The sequence below is a fragment of the Rhyacophila brunnea genome, unplaced genomic scaffold (genome assembly GCF_057557595.1).
Source record: "Rhyacophila brunnea isolate RB1 unplaced genomic scaffold, BYU_Rbru_1.0 scaffold_12, whole genome shotgun sequence".
NCBI classification, from domain to species: domain Eukaryota; kingdom Metazoa; phylum Arthropoda; class Insecta; order Trichoptera; family Rhyacophilidae; genus Rhyacophila; species Rhyacophila brunnea.
In genome coordinates, this window is record NW_028232774.1 from 33,740,698 (window position 1) to 33,760,381 (window position 19,684).

The following is a 19,684-nucleotide window of genomic DNA, read 5'->3' on the forward strand; positions in this document are numbered from 1 at the left end:
ATGAAACCATATTCATAATGCTAACTGATGAAACCTCAACTCGGGGTTGAATCCGAGCATCTTTTTGGAGAAACACACCCTAGAGAATATGTGTTTCCGAGTCGCCATGGACTCAGAAGCTGACGATGATAACCCACTCTATAAATAGTGGCAGGAATGTCCCTTATTACCGAAGTTTAACTGTACATTATGAATATGGTTCCATATTAGGAATCATATTTATAAGTTATACTTAACGGTTAAGTTTGCAACTTTACAATATAATTTATTATTCTGTCAATAAAATATACTATTACCTACGAGATTTGATTCTCTTCTACAATCAACAGCGTTCCTATGCCGTAAATGCGGTAACATGGCCCCTACAAGGGGGGGCTGACAGAGCTCTTGCCTGGGGGCGTGATGGGTCGACCAGATAAGTGAGATAAACGCACATTAAAATTTTGCTCTAATAATAAAAAAAAAATATTTTTAGGCGCTATTTTACTTCTAAATTATTAAAATTTTAAAATATGTGGTTATGCGATACAAGTTTTATGTCAAGTTTAAGTGTCAAAACTCGATAACTCCATAATTCAAGTAAGTAGATGTTTTCAGAAATACAAAAATCGTTAAATACCATTTGGAAAATCCTTGTATAGTATCACATTGTCTTTAACTTAAGTGATAGGTAGGAGGGCCGAGATTCTAGCCTGTGTGTCCGTTTTAGGATATGGGGGTCATGTGCGGGAATACAACCTTTTGAAAGTATGCAAACTTCGTATGCAGTTTACCGTGAGTTGCTATACCGGAAATAGATAGCCATATAGCATTCAGTTCACACTGTTCTGGAGCATTTCATCATTAAGTAAGTTGTACGTATATTACAAACCCTGAACAAAATATGTGGTATAAGTAATTTTGTGTGCACTTTAATGGTAGGTATTAATTGTCGAGAAAATTTGTATCTGGCGTATGGCGTTAATACTAGGTACTTTTGTAGATACTTTATAATATCTTACTAGGCAAAAATACCAGGTGGCAGTGCCTTCGGTCAATATTCTTGTCGATGCGCTTAATGCGTTCAATGTGTTCAATGCGCAGCCAGATATAGAGAAAGTGTGTGTGTGTGTTGCGCAGCGTTGCATCCAGTCCAGACAAATCAAGACAAATATAATACATACTTAATTATATAATTCATGCATTAAATGTTACTTTCAAAATGCTGACTGAATTACTTACCTCTATTCATTTTTTTAATTTCATAACCTTGAAAATTATTATGCATTTCATCTAAGTAAGCCATATAAAACCTCGGTTTGGTATCTTTGGATTTGTTCAACTTTGATAAATTATTTTTGTAGCTGATGCCAAACCTAAGTTTCATACGGCTTACTTAGATGAAAAACATAATGGATTTGACCAATTTTGATACCAGACGACACAAATATGCATTGCTTTAGCTGTGTTGCTATCAGACTAGTAAAAAAGACGGATTTTTTGGCTGAAGAATCTGCATCAGTAGAGCACAGAATGGATATTCAGATTTTCAATGAATAGGAAAAATACACAAAAATAAGTAGAAGAAGAAAAATCTAATCTGAAATTTAAATAATAAGTCACATCTGTAATCATATCCATATTATTTATTACCTCTGGAATCAATTCATTATACAGACTCTACAGTCTAAGTGTATCAAACATGATTATTATTCTAAGTATCTATGTGTATTATATAGGAGAAAACGATAACACTTTAACAAATAACCATGTAAAGTGAATTAATTTAATGTGCCAACAAACCACTCTATTATAATCCGGCATCGTTAACGATTACAAATTATAGGATTTGTAACCGTTACATTTTATAACTGATAATTTCAGCAGTAATCATTTTAAGAGTAGAAATTACAATCGAAAAAAAAAAGTATTATATTATCCTACATATTGAGGAAACCTATTATTCAACATATAATGCATCTCGCCTACACCTATAAGAGTCTCGGCTTTTGAGCTTTGAGAATCGATGTCTCCTCCGAATCTTAGGGTTACATTGGTACGACCGCGTTACAAACACCCGAGTTCGTGAGCGGACACAACAGTCTTCGATGATTGAAGTTATCACGAAGAGACGCTTTACGTTGCTGGGGCACGTATTACGGATGCCGCCGGAGTGCGGCACTTCGTACCCTTGTGGCACAGCCTCAAGGGTTGCTTCGCCGTGGCCGGCCCTCCCTCACCCTACAAGAGCGACCTACGTGCTGCAGGTCTGAAATGGCGGAAGGCGCAAGAGTTGGTGATGGACCGAGGGAAGTGGCGCCAACTTGTGCTTGCCCTATGCCCCAATGTTGGGACGTGACAGGGTGGAAGAAGAAGAAGAAGAATGCATAAGTACATAATACATCATCTAAAATAGTAATTCTATACTATAAGGCTGAAAATTTGTCATTCCGTTTCGGAGGCTTTAGTGTTGAAGTAATTACTGATGATTCCTTGACCGATTTCTAGGTCAACGCAAGTAGTTTAAGCTGATCGTGTGATCATATTCATGAGATAGTTGTATTCACACTAAATTACAATTTAGTAGATGTAGGGATAGTATAACTCAATACGTGTGATATAAGTGTACATATTACATATTAAAAACAGTTTCAATTCAAGTTGCGTTGATTAAAAATAACCAACATAATATCTCAGTAGCTTTTCAATAGACTTATTTTTCTATTACATTGAAGTCGTGATTATCTGCATTTTTGTTGCGCACGCTTTTTATTAGTAATGATTTTAATACATTGCTTAAGTAACCTTAGAAGGTCAAAAAACCACGAAGTAATTATTATTCAATATTGAATTTACGTTACTTAATAATAATTGATACATGAACGACTCTATGACTAGGATGTCTTGCATGTTGTTTTACTTTTGATTGTTCTATTAGAAAATATTTTGTTCATCAGATTATAAACATTTACGAAACAATGCAATTTCTTAGTTTACAGTTAACTAGTAACAGTTATTGTTTAACCCATAGTATCTTAAAGTGGGTGCTGGAGGAATCTAGGAGAAAAGGGGGAGCGTTATGGAGCAACTGGACAGTATGAAGTTATTAGAATTGGTATTTTAACATTTTTTAAAGTAATCATTTACTTGAATATAAACACACTTTATATTCTAATGGATTCAAACTCTGTATTATTCCATTTAAGTCGTTTTTTGCGACCCGGGTTTCGCCTTTTGGCATCTTCAGGCGTCGTGTACACTCACCAAAGGTAAACACACACTGACAAGAAACACTCTTAACTCTACCTTATATAGTAAATCAATACAATAAAGTAGGTTAAAACTCCATTACCTACCTATCTAGTCAGAGGTCATAAAAAATACAATAAACAAATTATGAATAGTTCAAGTGTCAGTAAAAAACCTAATTAGTAAAAACCCTATCTTATTAATAACAATACACTCGATAGCATATTATTATAATAAATCATCAAAACCTAATAATAGATCATTATTCTTTATAAACAATAAAAATACTACACTCAAGAGGTGTAAATCGTAAATTCTAAGAAAAATAATTAATGGAGTTAACTAATGAGATATTAGTCTTACACGAAGCCTGAAGATGCCGAAAGGCGAAACCCGGGTCGCAAAAAACGACTTAAATGGAATAGTAAAGAGCTTGAATCCATTAGAATTTAAATTCAAATTCCATCAAGCACCTTCAGTCGATAGTATTAATATTAATAAAACACACTTTAGTCATTGTCATATTAATTACATATATATAGCACACCCAGCTTCTTCATTAGCTATTAATTTTAATATTACTGATTTGATTGTTAATAGTATTGAGATATCGGATGTGTTTATGTGAAATTTCATTTTAATAATTCAGTTGGTTCATAGTCGTAATAATTTCAAACTAACTTTTCTCGAAATTCAAATATTACACGTACAGTTTTGTAATGAGTTGTGATAAAGATATAATTTTCCCGGGGGAGGGATTAATGAAAAATATTATCTTTTCAAAGGGGATGGTGAAGCAAATGACAAAATAACGTATCTTGATGAAGCTCTCTCCTTTTATCAAGTACGTTTGACCGTAGTATAGTTTGCAGGGTATTGGGATGTTATTCCTGAAATAGACAATGGCGTAGAGAGAGCATTTTGAATTTTCTAAACTTGAAGTATCTGTAAGTCGTAGTAACACTTCCAATGCTACGAGTACCTTTGTCCGATGCGATAAATAGGGGCTAGGACGATTTGGTGCCAGGACAACTGGGCGCCACGCAATCGAATGAAATTCTAAAATGTTCGTGAATTATAGGCATTTTTAAAATATATATTTAATATTATTATTTATATTTAAATTATTATATTATTATTTAATACTATGAGAGAAATTAAATATGTAAGTAAATAATGATTTAATTGTGTATATGTTTAAGTTCCAGCGAGAAGAGAGTTCTTTTATTTTTTATATTAAACCTCAGGCATGATAATTCTCAATCTGCAATAAAAAAAAACATTATGTTTAAGCAAAAATTAAGTACAATTACTAAGTTGTAAATTGAAACTGATTAAAATTCCTCGTTTACTTTCTATATACAATCGTAACGAACATTTATTTATTTCATTCGACAGTGTGGCGCTCAATTTTACTGATGCCCAGTTGTCCCATTTCCATACATTGCTATATTAAACCTTATCAATATATCCGTGATATTGCGTGGTTTTCAAGGCAAAGCATTTAACGTAATGTAATTTCCATGGAAAATATTTAGTGAAATTGATAGGGATTGGAATACGTACCAGTTTTCCAAAAACCGGGATCCCGGTATTCATTTATAGCAAAATACCGTTATTTTTAAATCTAAAATACCGGTATTTTTGGTATTAAGAGAGCTGAGAAATTGAAAAAAATATGCTTATAAAAACTGACTGAATCATTCGATTGAAATAACCACAATAAAGCACCGCATATCTATTTTGGGCGGATAAGTTGACGGTAATGAGAAAAGCCATGAAAGTTCAAAAGTTCTTAACGAGAACCGGTATCAATGCTTTCATTTGGTATTGCATTTCGTAGCGTTTGATATGCCACAATGAGTAGGTAAACAGGACATATCTAGTCTATTAACAATATATTGTGTTAATTAATTTAATTCACATTATAATGAGTAGGTAAGTAATTGCCTGTCATACTGGTGCTATTGTCACGTCATTATGATACAATCTACCTTCCTAATGACTAAATTTTTGTGCCGTTTGATATATTAATATAATATCACGTTTTTACTGTAAATTGTATTCCATTTTTAAAATCCCATGTCACTCTAATTCTAACGGATATACTCCATCCATGTAACTGTAGTCCAAAGATAATGCGATTCTTCGAGCTTGCGAAAATATCTCACGCCGTAAAGGCAGCTTTTTTTGGAATGGCAATAATCATTAAACTTTATTGTGTGTGTGTGGATTAAAAAATTAAAAATCGATTTTGAGATCGTAAAAGAATAAATTTGTCATCGCATAACAGTTTTGTGATTACTTTATTAGGCTTTTAATAAAATAGAAGTTTTTTCATATTTTATTGTTAGATGCCCAATGGAATAACGTATTAATTTTGTTTTTAAATTATGTATAATTGCAGGAATAATTAACGAGCTGTTAGGTTCTTCTTCCACGGCGCCACATCCCGGGGTGGGATTTGGCCTCCTCCACAACCGCTCTCCACTCAGGCCACACTTCTCCAGTTACCGGGTCTTCCTATACGAAGCCAGTCCATTTCTACGGCGTCAGCCCATCTCCTTATTGGTCGGAATCTGGGTCTCTTCCGTTGGGGTAGCCACGTCGTCATGATCCTTGGCGCTCTAACTTCAGGCATTCACTGCACATGTCCCGCCCATCGTAGTCTTTGGGACTTACAGTATCTTATGATTGTTTGCTGTTCAATCAGCTCTTCCAACTCGTGTTCATTTTTATTCTGTAGTTCCCATTTTCCAACGTGGGTCCAAAGATTTTGCAGAGTATTTTGCGCTCGAAGACAGCTAATTTGTTTTCCTCGTTTTGAGTTAAGCACCAAGTCTCACAGCCATAAGTGACCACTGGCCTTATAATTGTTTTATATAATAGAAGTTTACTTCTTCGGCCTAGAATTTTCCACCAGTCGCTTGCAGGCATGCCAGCATTTATTCCCGGAGATAAGGCGGATTTTTATCTCCTCTGCTGTCTTATTTTGGGTATTTAGGCTGGATCTGAAATACATAAACTTGTCCACCCCTTCATATGCATGCTGTCCTATGTCTATATTCTGCAGCGGTACCTGATCGCGTGTACTGACCATATACTTAGTTTTTGACTGGTTTATTTGCAGCTCAGCGTTTTCTGCTTTTATTTTCATAGTGCCACCATGGTCGATCATCCTCTGTTTGGATCTGCTTGTAATTACTATGTCGTCAGCATAAGCGCATATCTGCGTTGTACTATTATCTACCCTGTTACCTACGAGCTGTTAGGTTAAATGCAACGAAGAAAATGTATAATATTAATATACTGATTGGTAGCTTCTTTCTTTTGGTGTATCACGCAATAACACAATACTTTGTATTGTACTAATGGCACAGGAATGGATTTTTTAAAAGTCAATTATCTCAAAAACTACATCGATGACACCGATGTTTGTAAATATTTATATCTGAAAACGGTTTACGAGAAATTGATAGTGAAGGATTAAAATTAACAGCGTCACTAACAAAGAAGTTAGTTTTTTTAAGAACTTTGTGTAGACAGCCTATATTTGGAGTAGGTACGGTACCATTCTCAAAATTTAATATAATGTACTGTCACCGCATTAACATCTCTGTACCGAATTTAGGTTCCCTGAGATATACGGAAAGTAGGCATAAACCAAATCTAATTTTAAAAAATTACAGGAAAAGAAGTTAACATATTTTTTTAATATTATAGAGTAGATATAAATATAAGACAGTATGTATCGTAATACATGGTATTGATAATTATTATCATTGATTAACGGTGCCAGTTCTTGTTTTTTACCCATTATGGTGCTAATGATTACACACATTGGATTTGGAATCATAAAACTCATCCGTTAAATATCGGAATAAATGTAAATATACAAATGAAATTGTTGTTACCGCAACAACCCATTATAACATTTTTTCGTAGATAAATGATGATTTTGATGATAACTCCCATCTCTACTTCACTCCACAACATTTAACAGTGCCAAACAGAGGTCAATTAGATAAACATTGTGTAAAATATCCTAATACAATATAGTATAATAGTACCTACCTAGATACTAGATAGCTGTTTTATTTACTTTATTTATTTTTTGCACATATCTTACAGTTTTATTGTTTGTTTGATTATATAAGTGTATAATATTACATAAAATATCCATCTACATTAAAAACAGTTTTTATTCCAAATCTTTGGTCACGACCACGATTATCAACTGCAGTTATTTTAAAATCAATAAAAACAAAATAATCTAAGTAAAAGCGTTAATTTGGGATGCGAAAAAAGATGAACAGTAAAGAACAATATTATTATTAGATAATAATTCTGAAAAAAAACCAAGACGAAACACAAAACGAGTGTTAGCCATAACAGTAAAGTAAACCGATTATTACCTATTGGCCGGCTCCTCAGGTTTGTAAATAATGCTCAACTATTTACCTGTCAACGGCGCATTTTTTCAAAGCGACTATTACATAAACTAAAGTCAGGCTTCGTTAATCTGTCCGTCTCTAGGAATGTAAACAATTCTGTAGATCTAAGGGAAATGTATCGCGTTACGGGTAGATTATCGTATGACTTACCTGATGGTAGCATTAGCTTTGACAGCTACAATTGGATAAATATCGTTGGTCTATATTGTAAATATTGTTTCTAAAATCAAAAAATAAAACAAACTCTCTAGAAAACATGACAATGATTCGTTGTATTTACGAGGCACGGACAATTTTCCGTTATATGAATACGATTTACGTGGTTTCTGTGGATTGATTTTTGTGACATACTTTGACATATTGTTATATGTGCAAAAATCTTATAGAAACGACATTCGATAACAAAAGCAAATCGACAGTAGAAAGGTAAAAGGACGTAATCCACATATATAAAATTTTACAAGAGGCACAAAAACGTTTTTGTTATGGTTTTCGGTCAACGTTAAAATACATAATAGACATAGCCTTGAAGTGCATGATAATTAATTAATAATTTGGTATGTATATTCCTAATCATTAATTATTGAGTTAATTAAAGAAAAACCAACAAAAATGATGGTTAAGTCGTTTTTCCTACTTCACTTCCTTCTTTAAATTTCCAGTAAATTTAGATAATAAATCGGCGTTCGCATCTTACATCCTTTGAACACTGTGTGTATTTAGTTGAGTAAAATGTTATTATCCAATAAAACCTATTTTCAAAAAAGTGAGGGTTACGTCCTTTTTCCTTTGTACAGTCGATATTTAAGAATACTCTATTTTTTGCCAAAATGCGAATTACAAGTTTTACAAAATATTTTCTTACGGTTAATCAGAATCATAATATGGAGTAAGAAAATAATATTTATATCATTCTGTCACCTTAAAATATTATTTTATTATTTGAAGTAGGTACCTATATTATAATACTCGTATATTGGTTGAAGTATTTAATTCTATATTTAAAAAACTCTGGATAAAATGGTATACTATTCTTAATACCCTCATGTTGATTTAAATTGAGTTCAGTACGCTATATTATTATGAAAATAAAAAAAAATCGCTCAAAAAGGGGTGTTTTGGGACAATGGTATATTTTTATCCAAAATAGAAACAAATATTAATGAAAAATATTATTAACCAAAACTTATTGGAGGCAACTGTAACGCTACGTAGCACACATGCGATATTTTGCTAAATAAATTAGGCAGAAGATTCTTCAGATAATCATTTTTTGTGTTTTGATTTATTTATGTAGAAAGTTTCATCAAAGAACATAAGGATTCATAATGTTTTATATTGGAGTTTTCATTTGACACCGAAGATATTAAAAAGACGACTGTCTGATTCGACGGCTTGATGATCAAGAAAAAGTTCGAAATCAAATAGAGGTGAATTATTCAGATCGGGAAATTAGGAGAAAGAAATATATTTGTATTGAGCTACTGGGCTACTTCGTATTACATTGAATTGTTGTTTGTTAATATTTTATTGTATATCCACTATATTTACAGCTATAATTATGGCCGCGCGGTTTAAGCGTCGGCCTATAACGTCGTGAGTCCCAGGTTCGAACCATGGGTCTTGCAAGTACACATATTGTTTTTAAAGTTATGTGAGGGTCAAAGTATACACCTTATAAGTTGAGCAAGCTTTTAATAAAAACATCCACTCTGTGGAGGCCCATATGATCTTATTAAAATCGGGCATGGTCGAGAAAGAAAAAAAAAAGAACCATTTAGTATGTACAATATAAACCAATACCCAATCAGTTCTTATTATCATTATTATTATATATCACCTTCTATTGAATGTTGTACGGTTATATTGCATTGAATTTCCGGTGGAGTAGTGGCAGACTATCCACTTATGTATATCTATCCTATCCACTTTTACACAAATAACTTGGTGGGTTTCCATTTAATATCTAAATTGTTTTTCATTATTTATTTTTTTATTAAATACTGCATACAAAATTTAAAAATATTATTGGTTTTTAAAATATCTACCAAAACCGTTCCTTGTAAAAACGTTTAATACTTAGATAACACACACGCCGTGGGAGCCAATTTGAGAAAAAGTATTTCAGATTTTTAAACATAAAACCTAGCATAAATTGCTTAGAATTATCTGACCGTTCACAAGGCAGTCTTTGGATTTAATAGACCTGAAATAAACCAACAAATCAAGTCGTGATCCATACTTAAAATAATTTAATACTGTCAGCAGGTTGAACAATTTCGACATTTTTAAACGCCCTCAATCCACAGAATAAACATGCCCAAAAATGTTTCCCGCTAGTTACAGAATCAGTGAGAAACCAAAATAAAAATTCTTGACTCAATTGAATACGTGGTCGAGGAAAATCGACGCAGCTTATTATTTTCGTGGCGTTTTGCAATATTTGATTTGATGGACCGTGGTGGCACGGAAAACAATTATTTTGTAACAGATTTTTAAGGTGTCAAATTGTTTATGTACAGTTGTGTGCTATGATTGACTGTAACCGTATTTTATTAATAGCTTAATCTTTCACTATTGTTATTCCATCGTTTACATAATGTTTTTCACACATTTTCAAAGAGAGTTGTGCTCTACATTAAAGGCCCACCCACATTGAGGTGCATGTCGCGGATTATCACGTGAAGTCACGGCGATAAAAATGTCTATGGTTTAGTCATTTTACAGAATATTTTGAACGTGCACTATTTCGTAAATTTACTGAATAATGACACTGATGAAGAGTGCCTACTGTAATGTATTAGTAATTTGAATTATTATTAATTATTTATTTCTAATTTCAATTAATTTTAACAGTTTCTACGTGTGCGTACGTTAAAATACATGCGACATGACATTCATAGATAATAGAACACAGCCTGCAGACCATAGAAAATACATAGTGCCAACTGCTAAAACCAAAAAAGAACGTCAGTTTGACAGTTTGACGTGACATTCGAAAAGTGCAGGCGTGTGGAGTATGATAAAAACGTTCAAAACGTCACGCAAGTGCAAATGCAGTGAAGTTTAACGTGAAGTGCGCTCATTCTTGTTTTAATGATTACGGCAGATTTTTCCAACTGACAATGTTCGTTTAAAGGTTCAAAATGTGCTACGGGATGGGAGCATCAGTCTGATAAAATTTGAAACATCAAGAACAACGACATTACGCACTTTTTTCCCGTAGCGGCAGCCCGTGACAGCAGGCGACAAGCACCGTGACATGCACCTCAATCTTAAGTGGCGTCGCAAGGCAAAGTGTCACCTTTATTCCAAATTCAAATACTGCCCCTTCTTTGTTTAGTCTTAAATTGTATATAAATTAACGGTGCTTCTCAAAAGTAAGAATGTGATAGTCGATGACTTTCATCTTGCGTCACCTCCAAACCATGATGTTGGAAAAACTATCCTAGAGGTAGAAAAAATATGAAGCATCTAACAAGGACAAGTACACACCTTTGTTTATTTTCAAATGTTTAATGGCGATTGTCTGACCACTATACCAGTCATTTTTTGACTGGACACAGTAGATATGCTGTCAAGCTCTATGTCCATGTAACATATAAATACGGGAAGCAAACCACATCCTCTGTGAATGTTCTGAAATGTTTACGGAAAGAAAAGAAATGCTCAAGTCTACAACTAGCTGTTGAGCCCAGCAAAATCGTCCGACCTGCTCGTCACAACGGCCAATTTTATAGCATTTAAAAAAAATATGAAGATCTCTTCACATATAATGTTAGTCTGTTTTGAATTAGTGTTGTTTTATATTATTATTTTTATTAATTGTGTGTGCCCTTACCTCCCATGGGCACATTTTATTTAAAAAGTTGATTTGAACTCAGTCAAAGCATACCCATTATAATTATTAAATTTACTGTTATACTCTTTTATTGGTACTTACTATTTATATTTCTTTATTTTTTAATATTGTTTAATACTATTTATTTGTTTTTTCTATTCCATGTTGTGAACGTCTTGAATTTGTAATTTGTAAAGTTCAATCAGATTCAATATATAATTTTTAATTTAAATGTCTTGGGTAACAGCTCCTCAGACATTCTCAAACATATCTGTTAGATAATAATCTTTAAACGTTTGACATGTATTAAAGTATTATAATTATGACGAATATATTATAATATTTAAATCATTTTTAAACAAAATGAATACAAATTAACAAAATAAACAGACGTGTATTTTTAAATTCGGAAAATATTATTACTATATTATAAAATAATAAAATTTATGTTTATGAGAAGAAAAAGAAGATATTAAAAATAATAAAATACATAATAAAACGTGCTATCTACACATTTTGTGAATTCTTTTATAAATATATTATATGGTATTAAAATAAAAATGCATATTTTTATTTAAGTAGGATTATCGATACGCTGATTTGCATATTATGTTTTTTATTATTATTTTACAAGCGGCGATTCTTTCATTCTTATCAATGCTGTATAATCGAATAACAATATAAAATTTATGACACATGTTAAAAATATTAACATATAAGTCGACACGTTGTGTCAAAATAAAATAATCGTAATTCAAATTTTGATGTTCTAAAGTTTAAAATGCGTGACTGGAATGTAAGTAAGGTATATTAACATTTGATTAAGATCTTTTATGAAACATGTAAAGTGTGAACTTTTATTAAAAACAATTACATTAAAAAACATAACTATTAAGATCGATGATATAAATTTGATTAAACTTCTGTGAATCATTAATTATTATAGAATTGTATGCTTATGTATGTATGCTTACATACTGTAGCTTAAAGTTTAGAAGAGATCTTTATTTAGCTACATATTTTTTCCGACTTAATATACGCGGCGTAAATGGAAACTGCCATTCTTGGTGGTATTGGCTTGTGTGTCTCTGATATTATTAGATTGAATATTAGGAATCGAAAGTATCCGTTGTTTGTTCTCCCAAGGTGCAGAACTAACCTGCCATTGGTAATGCCAAATGGGCTTCAGCCAAATCACTTCAGATATTGACATATTCCACATGCGTAAGGATGAGTATAGGTGGGCATTGTTTTATAAATTCTTAAAATAGGGTCTGCTTAACTCATTCGGTGTACTTCCTAGTGTCTAATTTATATTTTTTTTGTAATCATACTTTTCTACTATTTAATGCTGATATATCTCTTTTTTATATATATATAATACTTATTTATAAATATTTATTTTCTTCTAAATGTCATGTTGTGAACGTCATAAATGAATAAAATTTGAATTTGAATTTAATGTGAGTTTTTGGCTTTTATATTGTGTAGTGCAAAAATGTTTCGATGTCAGATTCTTAGTGTGAAACAACACAACACAATACTGTATATTCAACAAAAAATATAGTTGCAGTATTGCCATGCAGTTAGTTCTACGACGTAAACGTCAGATCTAGTAATTTCTAATGATGATTATTTAATGAGAAATAACTGACGAGTTGCAACTCAAAATGTCAGCCATTTCCATTTTTAAATAGCACGATCTAATTATTAATTAGGTATACTATCATCATCATCATCAGCCGGGGTCAATCCACTGCTGGATGAAGGCCTCCCCAAGCTTTCTCCAACTCTCTCGGTCCTGTGTCGTTCGCTGCCACGTATTTCCGCCGAACTTTACCAGTTCGTCAATCCAGCGGCTTTTAGGGCGACCCTGTGGCCGTTTCGTACCCCTTGGGTACCACTGGATGACGGCATTTGTCCAGCGGCCGTCCTTTCGGCGAGCAATGTAGCTATATCAAATTCCTAATCCATTATTCCTCGATAAAAATAAGTTAAAAAAAGATCTTGCAAGTCAAGTCTCATCGGATCTAATGCATATGCATAATGTCGACTTTATATTGTAAAGGTAACTATTAACATTAACAAACCCTATTATGATAGTGTTATCAAAACAATCAATAACATGGCAACGTTGTTTTCAACGATTTTTAGTGTTTTCGTTTTTTAAATTATGATTTAAGTACCTACCGTAAATCATAAAAAAATTACATTGAAGTAAAAGTATAAATTGAATAATTATAAATTAATATTTGCATTATCAGTGGTTAATGGAATAAATGCACACATCACGAATACAAGTAGGTATATCCTTAGACTATAGATACATCTAGACGCCACCCGTTGCATTGCTAAATGAAGCCGCGTGCCTTGCGTTTGGTTTGTGAGCGAGCGAACGCATTCGTCTACAAATGTTCGAGACCATAGACCATTTTGCCAGTGCTCGCCCAAAGTGCTCGCACTAGACGCTCAGAATTAAAATATAAGTTTCTATTTTTTTACGTTATATAGTATTTTTAAGCGGTCAAAATGCAACCATTAGATAAAGATATCCATAATTTAAGTTATTTTAAAGAAACACTAGGTCACTGATATTAAAATATATAATAAAATACAAATAAATTATCACGAACATGTATCAACTTACTTATGAAACGTAATACCATCTTCTTGCTTATCAGTACGGCTACCACATTTTAAGACAACACACAGAACCATCTTTTCTACTTAATTAACCAAAAATATTTACCACTGACTTTATGTTTAACACAAAAAATATCAATTTTAGCAACACGAGCTCACAAGTTATCGACGCTATGTGAAGCGTTTCGCCCCGATTTGATGGCGATACTTTTGGAAACTGGCTTGTAGCTAGTAGACCTTTTATCTTACTCTAGCGCGTGTCGCAGAGATTGTAAGGGTACCGAATACTTTCTCACTCGCACTCATGCATCGTTTTTGTTCAGGCCTTGGGTATATCTAATACTTGGATAGTACTTATTGAATTGAAAGTATAAATCAATATTAACTACATCAGTCGAAATATGTGTACTTTAAATTGCTTGAATAATATAGATATTCGTTACTGAAAATAATTTTGCTTCGTCGGAAACAAGCTAACTATATTTACTTGATTTTTTTTACAATAATGGTGTACGTAATTATATGACAACTTTACTGTCATCTTATTTAAATGTCAGTTGCCATTTTTTTCTCGTTATTTGACAAAAAATCAGAGCAACTACAGTTATTAGTAATTAGTAATTACATATTATTAGTAACAACATTATTTGGACTCATCTTTGTTGACATTTATTGTGTTTTATTTTGAATGAAGACTGTTATTTGCTAATATAACGTATACATCGTAAGTGAGTTACTTATTTTAAATTTAGTTCTTAAATGCTTAAAACGATAAATTAGTGAAAGAGCAAATAATTTTCAACTATAGGCGCGACGAAATGTTGGACTCGCTGGCATTCGGAGAGAGAACGTCGAGCTGGGAATACGTAAATTTGTTTCGTCATGGCGACGGGAGTATTAATTCTTAAATCGTGTAAAGATGACTAAAAACGTTACCCATTTACTTGAAAAAGAAAACATGTCAGTGAATATATTATTATTGTTACTAATAGAACATGGTGTGTAAAATTCCCACCTCCGCTCCCGTTATGTATATGCAGCCACGTCATACGCGGCCGGCTAACATAACCCTTACGTGTGCCAGATCAAAGAATTTAAGCCCTCATTTTGTCCCGAGCAGAGCCGCACGGGACTGGTGATGCAACCTTGCACCGAAGTGCGAATGCATGATGTTAATTTATATGGCAACTATCAGAGTGACTTTAGTTTGAAGAGTCGCAAGGGGAGTCGAGAGTGTCCCGCCCCCCGTACGCTCTGGCGAATTTAGTAAAGGCCGCAAAATTGGCCTCGGTTGCCACCATGTCCGCGTGTCCTATTGGGCCCGAATGGGGTCGGACCCGGGCAAACAACTCCGCTCGTTCGGGGCCCATAAGTAGACAGTCCCACAGGACGTGCTCTGCGTCCTGCTGGTCGTGTCCACTTGAGCAACCCGACCCATGTCCTGCCAAACCAAACCCCTGCAGTTTGGCCGCAAAGTTTCCATGGCCAGTCATGAATTGACTAGTCCAGTGGGTAGGCACCAGTCTCCTCGTCATGTGTCTCACCGAGACATCTGGAAAGTATAGAAAAGTCTGGCGGCCCTTAGAGGAGGCCACCCATCTCGCCTGCCATGCCGCATATGCGGTCTTGTAGACCAGCTCAGATACAGTTTTTCTGTAGCTCACGCCCTCCACTCTCGATGGCGGTGTCAGAGGGATACCGGCGAGAGTTGTATTGATCCTCCTCATAAGGAGAGTGATCGATCCTCTAATTTGAACGTGCAAGTCGAGGGGAAAGACCCCCGCAAGGACCGCCAAGGCATCCGAAGATGTGGTCCTATAGGCCTTAGTAAGGCCAATCAGAGCAGCCCTCTGTCCGCTTAGCAGAGCCCTCTTCACAATTGTCAGCGAGGCTTTGGTGTGCCACACGCTGGAGGCATAGCCAGCGATGCCCATGAATATAGCCTCGTAGGCGATTCTCAGGGCCCGAGGCTTTAGGCCCCAATTGTTGCCCGCCAGGCGAGCAACCTTCTGATAGGCTGATAGAACATACGTTAAAGTGCCCACCACCACCCGTCATATATGCACAACCGTGGATATGCACGGCCGCTTTCTATGACGCTTTAAACGTGTCTGAAAGAAGTGATTTTAAGTGCTCATTCCGTCCCGAGACGGAGCCGCACGGGACTGATGCTGCAACCATGCACCGTAGTGCTGAAAGAAGAAAGTTAAGAAAGAAAATGTTTGTTTTTGGACTGGCTCTGCTGTCCGCTGACGTTAAGCGCTTTGTGTACCCGCATACTGAGTGTCACGAATTGAAATGGATGAGTCTACAGAAGAGTCGGGACTATCCCGCTCCCCATACGACGCTGCAAATTTCTCAAATGCCGCAAAGTTGGCCTCGGTTGCTACCAGATCTCCATGACCAATTGGGCCCGTGTGAGGACGGACCCTGGCAAACAGCTCCGCTCGTTCGAATTCCATAAGCGGGCAATCCCAGAGGATGTGTTCAACATCTTGGTGGTCATGCCCGCAGGTACAACCCGGCCCATCTACTATCAAGCCAAACTCGTGGAGTCTGGCGGCGAAGTTGCCATGGCCGGTGAGGAACTGGCTAATCCAGTGCGAAGGTTGGAGTCTTCTAGTTTGGTGCCTGCAGAATACGTCTGGAAAAAAACGGTAAGTGTGCCGCCCCTTGGGGGAGGCGGTCCACCTCGCCTGCCATGCCGCAAATGCGGTCTTGTACACAATGTCACTTACAGTCTTCCTGTAAGGAACGTCCTCGGATCTCTGCGGTGGTGTCAGATGGACACCGGCGAGTATTGTGCTGATCCCCCTCAAGAGGAGGGTGATCGATCCTCTGACTTGGACGTGCAGATCGAGGGGTAGCACCCCCGCGAGTACGGCAAGCGCGTCAGTAGAAGTTGTGCGGTAGGCTTTGGTAAGCGAGATCAGCGCAAGTCGCTGCCCGCTTAATAGTGCGCGTCTCACGAGAGTTAAGGAGTTTACTCGAGAATGCCAAATGCTGGAGGCGTAACCGGCAATTCCCATGAAAATTGCGCCGTATGCAACCTTAAGGGCTCTAGGCTTAAGTCCCCAATTGCTGCCCGCCATTCGGGCCATTCTCTGATAGGCCGAATTGGCCTTAGAGACGGCCGTCTTGGCGTGGTGAACGAAAGACAGCTTGTCATCAAGAATTACTCCCAGATACGTAACCCTTTCGGAGAAACGCACTGAGGTCTGGCCAAAACGAACCGTGGGCGGCCGTCGAGTTATGTTGACCCGAGAACTACCCCTGAGGAGGACAGCTTCCGTTTTACTCGGGGCAAAGGTCAGCTTGTTCAGCAACCCCCAATTAAGGATTCTGCCCAAGGCGTCCGTGGCTGCACGCTCAAGTGCCGGTCGGCTGGTCGCCCCAACAAGCAGGAGCAAGTCGTCGGCGTACGCAACGAGCGTGCAGCCCGGAGGCAGTGGCAGGGACAGAACGTCGTCAAACAGAATGTTCCACAGAAGGGGTCCCAGGACGGAGCCCTGAGGACACCCCATGGTGGTCCTCCTGTGAATCAGGCTGGGGCCGGAGTCGTAGGTTATCTCCCTATTGCTATTAAATGGACGCATATTGGATTTATATGACAAATTATATTTCGTTCGGCATGCATCATTTGCACCCGCGACCCGCAATCCGCGCATCGCCTAGCCACGATCTTCTTAATCCGTGCCTCAACTTAGATAGTGAGGTATAGCCTTAACTTCTTTAAATTATTACAAAATTCAATGAATAAATCATTTATTGAAAACGTCATGCAGATAATATTGTAAACAGCGCTACTGTGTTGATTTGTGCCGTAACATTATACTACGCAAATTTCAGCAACAATAGACAGAATATTTACTGAAACGCCATAAATACTTCTTTAAATTTTATGTTATCTATGGTCAATTATATACGCTGAAATATAATAATAAATTCGATCAATAGAAACTTGATTTCACGGCAATTTGATTATCTAAAACAATCGCAAATGCTGGATTTATAAAGAAGAACTCATTTTCATTTTCGAATTTTAAACAGGTAAAGTGTATGAAGAAAATATTTCAAATTAAGAATAAACGCTTTATATCATGTACTTAAGGCTATGTAGTTTATTTTGTTTTTGTCTCGTTAAGTTTTTATTTACGCATGACTGTTGTAATTTTCCGTTCAATTATTCATAAACTGTGTACCACATATGTGCACAATTTCATTTTAATACATCCTTGAATTATTGTTGAAAAAACCAATAGAATGTGCCACAACATGGCGGCATAATTACTACTGGCTTACTTATTGTTATAATATAATTATTATAAGTAAGACGCGGACACTCGTAAATTACCGTAACTTTAGGCAGGCATTGACCCAAAATTGTCCGAATTCTTTGGTCGTTTTATTCTTTGTTCATTTCTATTCATACGTTATTTTTTTTAACAAACTACAAATTGTGTTAGATTAATGTGTTTGCAAGTGTGCAACTTGAACTCAATTTTATAATATAATAAAATTATCGAACACACGTAAGTATCCCTTATAAGGCGCTAAAAAGTTGTAAGTAGTGGTATTAATAGAGTCGGTGGTAAAATCTTTTTTAAATATTACCATTAAAAGTAAAATATGGCGAGTAGCAGTCAAAATACTCCATTATTATTAAAACGAATACTAATTAATCGCAGAATCTATATAATAGTAAGTTACTATCTTATGTGATTTCTTTAACTCTCCATCTTTAATTTAAAGGCTTTATTTGATTATTTGGTATACAAAAATTCGAATACATTTTCAAAATATCAAAGTTTCTAAACTCAAAACATATACCATATAGGTATATAGTCTAGAAACTGCTATAGTTTGTACACAATTTAGTGCTATTTGGTTGATATATCATTTTAATAGTGTATGATCAGCAGCATGCGCAAGACTTGTTAATAGTAGGGTGAAAATGACAAAATTTCGTTTTGAATAATTCATCTGCCCAATCGAAAAAGTTCTAATCTGAATATTAAAATCCATACTTAATATGTATATTTAAATAACACAAAATTCTCTTAACTCAAAAATATCAGTGTGTCTACCTGTGTATTACGAAAAACTCATTAAAATACAAAAATGATAACCATGCAAAATATTTTAAGCCCACAAAAGAAGAGACATCAACATGAAGTCATCGATGATGATAAATAGAGTATTTTCAATTTCCATCTAATAGATTGTAGGTACTCGTACATTTATTTATAGTAAGCAGTTATTTTATCATATATCTATCACAAATCCGTAAAAGGAAGAGGCAAGGGAAGTATTTATTGGTAGATATTGGGCTGAGATGTGCGAGTTTCGACAAATTGATCATGCTTTTTTCTAGTAAAGTTAGATTTTATGTCAAGGTATTTTTTATTATATACTTTATTAGGTACTTCACATACACAAATCAAGGACAGACACCACAGTATAAAATATATATTATATTAATTTATGGTATTATTTAAGAACCGTCTACCCTGCTCTG

The 19,684-nt window shown here is 35.2% G+C and overlaps 1 protein-coding gene across 3 annotated transcripts in view; it reads left to right on the top strand.

The window, feature by feature from the left end:
- Rhp (GTP-Rho-binding protein rhophilin) overlaps nt 1-19,684 on the top strand; it is a 270,103-nt gene that overhangs the window by 172,863 nt on the left and 77,556 nt on the right. The window lies entirely within an intron of this gene.